This window comes from Oncorhynchus masou, chromosome 24 (assembly GCF_036934945.1).
Source record: "Oncorhynchus masou masou isolate Uvic2021 chromosome 24, UVic_Omas_1.1, whole genome shotgun sequence".
Taxonomy (NCBI): Eukaryota; Metazoa; Chordata; class Actinopteri; order Salmoniformes; family Salmonidae; genus Oncorhynchus; species Oncorhynchus masou.
Window position 1 is genome coordinate 117,771,143 of NC_088235.1, and position 7,811 is coordinate 117,778,953.

At 42.4% G+C, this 7,811-nt stretch overlaps 1 long non-coding RNA gene across 2 annotated transcripts; it reads left to right on the plus strand.

Annotated features, from left to right (window-relative positions):
• Positions 1-263: 263 nt before the first annotated feature.
• On the plus strand, positions 264-2,678 carry LOC135513327 (uncharacterized). Of its 2 annotated transcripts, XR_010451518.1 has the most exons (8): positions 264-287; positions 375-416; positions 485-661; positions 741-776; positions 876-1,430; positions 1,500-1,614; positions 1,711-1,812; positions 1,907-2,678. It is a non-coding gene; the product is annotated as an uncharacterized LOC135513327 (long non-coding RNA). The 2 variants fall into 2 exon arrangements; XR_010451517.1 differs by lacking the exon at positions 1,500-1,614.
• The last annotated feature ends 5,133 nt before the right edge of the window (positions 2,679-7,811 follow it).

Below are 7,811 nucleotides of genomic sequence, written 5' to 3' on the forward strand. Positions count from 1 at the left end.
CACATTCATATTGAATCAATTTGGACTGTCTGACTTTGGTTTACCTATTGCCTTGCAGTGTCTGGCAGCACTGTGTTCCTGTTAGAGCCACCAGCACAAGCACCAGACGATGCTGATCCAGTGAGTACTCCATCAAAGGCATACTGTAGGCCTGGCATGTCTTGTCTACTAGCTTCAATATGAATCCGATTAAATGTGATAGGGTGAAGGCCCCAGTGCAGCAGCAACAGCACATGATGGAGACGATGATGAGGAGGAGACCATCTCTGGATTCCAGAAGGCATGAGGTATCATGTTAAGACTGTGAAAGTACTATTTACTCTACAATGGTGAGGAGTCCTCATCAAAATCAAAAAATCTAATTTATTTTACAGGACCCAGATGCTATACAGTGGGAAAACCAGCCTGGCAACATAGTGCGTATTAATAAAAGGACACCACATCCTGCCAAATTCCAGCTGCGCTAATTGTATTGTGTTCACAGAGCTCACAAGCTATCAGAAAGTTGTATGGCAACCACCTCCGGCGCCAAATAGAACTGGCAGACATAGACATTCAGTACAAGAAGAAAAAGATGGAAAATCTTGCACTGGAGTCCGAAATAATAAAAAAGAGGACAATTGGAAAACTGGACCTTGAAATAAAAAAACTTGAGAGGGAGGTGAGATATGCCTTCAATGTACACTGTATGCTAACTGTAACACAAATGTATTAATCATTATTTTTCTTTCCTCCCCCAGCTCCAAGAAGATGACACAGCTCAAAATAAAAATTAGGTATATTCTCGTAAAGTCAAGTGAGCCATGACATATGAGCTCTTATTGTGAGCACACAGGACGGTGGCATCTTTCTAAGGTTTTTTTTTATTTTCCCAGCAATCAGTACAACCAAGTCATCGTTATAAGGCATCGCCCTCTTTTGCCCACCCCCCCAGCACCAGGTGTGGCCACTAGCCTATATGAAGGCCCAAAATTGTGTGTTCCTTTCTGCTCTGACAATGGCATGCCCATTCGTGCGAGATGTGGTGGATGAAGAAGCACTTGTGCTGAGGAGAGCCTTCAGGCGAGAAAGGGTCTTCAGGGACCGGTTGGACCCACTGGCCTTCCCTGATGACCATCTATATGAAAGATACAGGTTTTCTGCAGATGGCATCAGGTATCTATGCAGACTACTGGGTCCCAGGATTAAGCACCGCACTGCACGGAGCCATGCACTGAGTGTGGAGCAAATGGTTTGTGTGGCCTTGCGCTTTTTTGCTAGTGGAGCCTTCCTGTACTCAGTGGGGGATGCAGAACAGCTGAACAAGGCCACAATTTGCCGCACAATAAGGAGTGTGTGTCTGGCTATCAAAGCATTAGCAGATGTCTTCATCTCCTTCCCTGGCCACAGAAGACTCTGTGACATCAAAGAGGAGTTCTATAGGATTGCAGGTAAGAGGATCTACAAATTACAGGACAACTGTTAACACATAGTAGGATACTCATTACTTTGTGTGACAGGTTTCCCCAATGTCATTGGTGCAGTGGACTGCACACACATAAGGATAAAAGCCCCTCAGGTGCCCATGAGGCCGATTTTGTGAATAGGAAATCCTTTCACAGCATTAATGTTCAGGTGAACATAACTTTTTGATATTGTCCATTGACGAACACTCTGCATTGCCAGTGATGTGCATTGATTGGTGTAATATTCCTCATCTTATGATTTCAGATGGTCTGCAATGCTGACTGTGTGATCAGCAATGTTGTGGCAAAATGGCCTGGCTCAGTCCATGACTCCAGAATCTTTCGGGCCTCTGAAATCTATCACAAGGTAAGCCACACAACCCCTATTTATAACCATCATGGCTGTGTCAAGAATATCACTGTGTTTATGAGGTAGTAATGATGAGATTTTGTGTTGACAGGTGAATTCTCTGGTGTGTTGCTGGGAGACAGGGGGTATGGCTGCCAGCCTTTTCTCCTGACACCTTTCACAGACCCCCAGGAAGCACAGCAGGCCTACAACCATGCCCATGCCAGGACCAGGGCCAGAGTTGAAATGACCTTTGGCCTCCTGAAGGCACGCCTTCACTGCCTTCACAAACTAAGGGTCAGCCCTGTTAGGGCATGTGATATTACTGTGGCTTGTGCTGTCCTCCACAATGTGGCCTGCCTGAGGAAGGAGAGGGCCCCAGAGTGCCACCAGCCATGGACTGGGACAATCCGGCAATCTTCCCTGATGACGACAGTGGTCGGCTGCTGAGGGACCAATATGTGTTGAATTATTTTAGTTAGTATGTGTGCTTTCAATTTTGGTTAAATATGTCCTGCGGTGGCAGAGGAATTTGGGTTTTTTTGGGTTCGTTTTTTGACGAATTTGGCCTCTTATGATGTTTGTGCGGTATACTGTGTGTAATACAAGGCTGCAGGGAGGCTACTGCATCCATTCATTTGCCTGTTCAGTTGATGTGTATGGATTTGTCCTGCATTTATTTTAGTGTGCAGACATGCAGGGTGTGTTACATACACATTCAAAGGTCTGTATATATCATTTTGTATAATATGCTTGGATTCTGTGCTTTCCATCTTGTAGAGTCACTGTGACTTCAGTTTTGAAAGGAGCTGATGGTTTACCTGCTTTGTTTTGTCCTTATTCAATAAAGGAACATAATGTTACACATTGTGTTTTTATATTCATATGGAATGTGTATTTGTTTATATGACAGAGTACTAGGGCCACACTGAAGAAAAAGGATAAAGTCATACATTTATGAGGCTGGTTCTTTCTGCAGAAAAGCTACATATTGTTTTTACAGTTTTGATACTTGTGATACTTAATATTCTGGCACATCAGCATGTCTTTGTTTATGAAACCATACTGAAGTACAATTTCACGAAATGCCCCACATCTGTCATTTTAACAACTGTCCTCCTTTAAAACAACTGGTTACAATATTATGACTTGTGTTTTTTTCCCCTCTGTGGCCCTAATATTCTATCATTTTATATATAGCCTTATAGTCTATGGGAAACTGTAAATTATCTAATGATAGCAACATCTAAAAATAATTTTTTATCCAAAATCATTGAAATTAATGATCACAAACGTTTAAATAATAACAGTGGGTCTAGTTATGTGATAACAATGTATAGTGAGCAGTGAAATAACTATTGGTTTCCATTTGTGGTGACTGCTGACTGACATTAGGGATGAGATTAAATAGATCCTGGAATTTAGCCTGGTCTGGAGCAGGCTAGCTCCACAGAATAAATCTCCATGGTAATTTATACCATAACATATCCTCCTGCCCCCTATCCATCTTTAGTGCAACCGGATTACGGATCAATTGAGCCAGGATCACCAAGATATCCTGGCTTAATCCCTTATCCTAGTTTTGTGCAACAGGCCCCCTGTCTTTAAAAGATCATTTGTAAAAATCCAAATAACTTCACAGATTAAACACTGTTTCCCATGCTTGTTCAATGAACCATAAACAAATAATGAACATGCACCTGTGGAATGGTCGTTAAGACACTAACAGCTTACAGACGGTAGGCAATTAAGGTCACAGTTATGAAAACTTAGGACACTAAAGAGGCCTTTCTACTGACTCTGACAAACACCAAAAGAAAGATGCCCAGGGTCCCTGCATGAACTTGCCTTAGGCATGCTGCAAGGAGGTTGCAGATTTAGCCAGGGCAATAAATTGCAATGTCCGTACTGTGAGACGCCTTAGACAGCGCTACAGGGAGACAGGACGGACAGCTGATCGTCCTCACAGTGGCAGACCACATGTAACAACACCTGCACAGGATCGGTACATCCGAACATCACACCTGCAGGACAGGTACAGGATGGCAACAACAACTGCCCGAGTTACACCAGGAACGCACAATCCCTCCATCAGTGCTCAGACTGTCCACAATAGGCTGAGAGAGGCTGGACTGAGGGCTTGTAGGCCTGTTGTAAGGCAGGTCCTCACCAGACATCACCAGCAACAACGTCGCCTATGGGCACAAACCCACCGTCGCTGGACCAGACAGGACTGGCAAAAAGTGCTCTTCACTGACGAGTTGTGGTTTTGCCTCACCGGGGGTGATGGTCAGATTTGGAAGACATCCTCCTCCCTCATGTGGTACTCTTCCTGCAGGCTCATCCTGACATGACCCTCCAGCATGACAATGCCACCAGCCATATTGCTCATTCTGTGCGTGATTTCCTGCAAGACAGGAATGTCAGTGTTCTGCCAGAGCCTGGATCTCAATCCCATTGAGCACGTCTGGGACCTGTTGGATCGGAGGGTGAGGGCTAGGGCCATTCAATATACAACCATGTATAATTACATTGCTATAGTAACAGAACCTACAACCATGTATAATTACATTACTATAGTAACAAAACCTACAACCATGTATAATTACGTTACTGTAGTAACAGAACCTACAACCATGTATAATTACATTACTATAGTAACAGAACCTACAACCATGTATAATTACGTTACTGTAGTAACAGAACCTACAACCATGTATAATTACGTTACTGTAGTAACAGAACCTACAACCATGTATAATTACGTTACTGTAGTAACAGAACCTACAACCATGTATAATTACATTACTGTAGTAACAGAACCCACAACCATGTATAATTACATTACTATAGTAACAGAACCTACAACCATGTATAATTACATTACTATAGTAACAGAACCTACAACCATGTATAATTACGTTACTATAGTAACAGAACCTACAACCATGTATAATTACGTTACTGTAGTAACAGAACCTACAACCATGTATAATTACGTTACTGTAGTAACAGAACCTACAACCATGCATAATTACGTTACTGTAGTATCAGAACCTACAACCATGCATAATTACGTTACTGTAGTAACAGAACCTACAACCATGTATAATTACGTTACATGGTTGTAGGTTCTGTTACTACAGTAACGTAATTATACATGGTTGTAGGTTCTGTTACTACAGTATAATTACGTTACTATAGTAACAGAACATACAACCATGTATAATTACATTACTATAGTAACAGAACATACAACCATGTATAATTACATTACTATAGTAACAAAACCTACAACCATGTATAATTACGTTACTGTAGTAACAGAACCTACAACCATGTATAATTACATTACTATAGTAACAAAACCTACAACCATGTATAATTACGTTACTGTAGTAACAGAACCTACAACCATGTATAATTACGTTACTGTAGTAACAGAACCTACAACCATGTATAATTACGTTACTGTAGTAACAGAACCTACAACCATGTATAATTACGTTACTTTAGTAACAGAACCTACAACCATGCATAATTACATTACTATAGTAACAGAACCTACAACCATGTATAATTACATTACTATAGTAACAGAACATACAACCATGTATAATTACATTACTATAGTAACAGAACCAACAGCCATGTATAATTACGTTACTATAGTAACAGAACCTACAACCATGTATAATTACGTTACTGTAGTAACAGAACCTACAACCATGTATAATTACATTACTGTAGTAACAGAACCTACAACCATGTATAATTACATTACTATAGTAACAGAACCTACAACCATGTATAATTACGTTACTATAGTAACAGAACCTACAACCATGTATAATTACGTTACTATAGTAACAGAACCTACAACCATGTATAATTACGTTACTGTAGTAACAGAACCTACAACCATGTATAATTACGTTACTGTAGTAACAGAACCTACAACCATGCATAATTACGTTACTGTAGTAACAGAACCTACAACCATGTATAATTACGTTACTGTAGTAACAGAACCTACAACCATGTATAATTACATTACTATAGTAACAGAACATACAACCATGTATAATTACATTACTATAGTAACAGAACATACAACCATGTATAATTACATTACTTTAGTAACAGAACATACAACCATGTATAATTACGTTACTGTAGTAACAGAACCTACAACCATGCATAATTACGTTACTATACTGTGACGACCCTCCCACTCTGTCTGCCGTATTCTTTCTCTTTGCTCTTGTTTTCCTTATTAGGATGTCGGTGGGCGGAGCCTGTAGGGTCGTCAGATACATGGGAAACACCTGGGCTCGGGTGTGTCCCAGGATAAATACACCTCCTCCCCATTCATTGAGGAGACTCCATGCAGACACACTGATAGATTTTGGTTGTGGCATTTTGTGGCTGGTTTTGTTTGTTTGCTTTGGCACCTTTCAACACCCCTCATTATCACATTTATGCGTGCAAACACTCACTCACTACTGACTACACACACCGTTGTTAATTGTATTTACGTTACTTCAGTTCATAAATACATTTTGTTATTCCTTATCTCCACGTTGTCTCCCTTTTATTCTGAACTTGCAGCCGGTTGGTGACAGAACTCACCTAAAGAGGAGGATGAAACTGCAGCATGATGAAATAAAACGTGGCTCGTTTTCAAAATAAAATATATATCCCATTTAGCAGACGCTTTTGTCCAAAGCGACTTACAAGTCAGCTGGGGCCACTACTTTTACATATGGGTGGCCCTAGCGGGAATCGAACCCACGACGCTTGGCGTTGCAAGCGCCATGCTCTACCGACTGAGCCACACAGGACTCAATAATATCATTGACTTGAACATCATTATCTGCTGAGATATGTTTGCACAAAATTATTGACAACAGGGAACTGTTTCTTCCTGTGTTGAGCTGCTCTCTCCACTTCCTGTCTGTTGAGCTGCTCTCTCCACTTCCTGTCAGTTGAGCTGCTGTCTTTAAATCAAATCAAATTTATTTATATAGCCCTTCGTACATCAGCTGATATCTCAAAGTGCTGTACAGAAACCCAGCCTAAAACCCCAAACAGCAAGCAATGCAGGTGTAGAAGCACGGTGGTTAGGAAAAACTCCCTAGAAAGGCCAAAACCTAGGAAGAAACCTAGAGAGGAACCAGGCTATGTGGGGTGGCCAGTCCTCTTCTGGCTGTGCCGGGTAGAGATTATAACAGAACATGGCCAAGATGTTCAAATGTTCATAAATGACCAGGATGGTCGAATAATAATAAGGCAGAACAGTTGAAACTGGAGCAGCAGCACGGCCAGGTGGACTGGGGACAGCAAGGAGTCATCATGTCAGGTAGTCCTGGGGCATGGTCCTAGGGCTCAGGTCCTCCGAGAGAGAGAAGGAGAGAATTAGAGAACGCACACTTAGATTCACACAGGACACCAAATTGGACAGGAGAAGTACTCCAGATATAACAAACTGACCCCAGCCCCCCGACACATAAACTACTGCAGCATAAATACTGGAGGCTGAGACAGGAGGGGTCAGGAGACACTGTGGCCCCATCCGAGGACACCCCCGGGCAGGGCCAAACAGGAAGGATATAACCCCACCCACTTTGCCAAAGCACAGCCCCCACACCACTAAGGGATATCTTCAACCACCAACTTACCATCCTGAGACAAAGCTGAGTATAGCCCACAAAGATCTCCGCCATGGCACAACCCAAGGGGGGGCGCCAACCAAAACAGGATGACCACATCAGTGAATCAACCCACTCAGGTGACGCACCCATTCCAGGGACGGCATGAGAGAGCCCCAGTAAGCCAGTGACTCAGCCCCTGTAATAGGGTTAGAGGCAGAGAATCCCAGTGGAAAGAGGGGAACCGGCCAGGCAGAGACAGCAAGGGCGGTTCGTTGCTCAAGAGCCTTTCCGTTCACCTTCCCACTCCTGGGCCAGACTACACTCAATCATATGACCCACTGAAGAGATGAGTCTTCAGTAAAG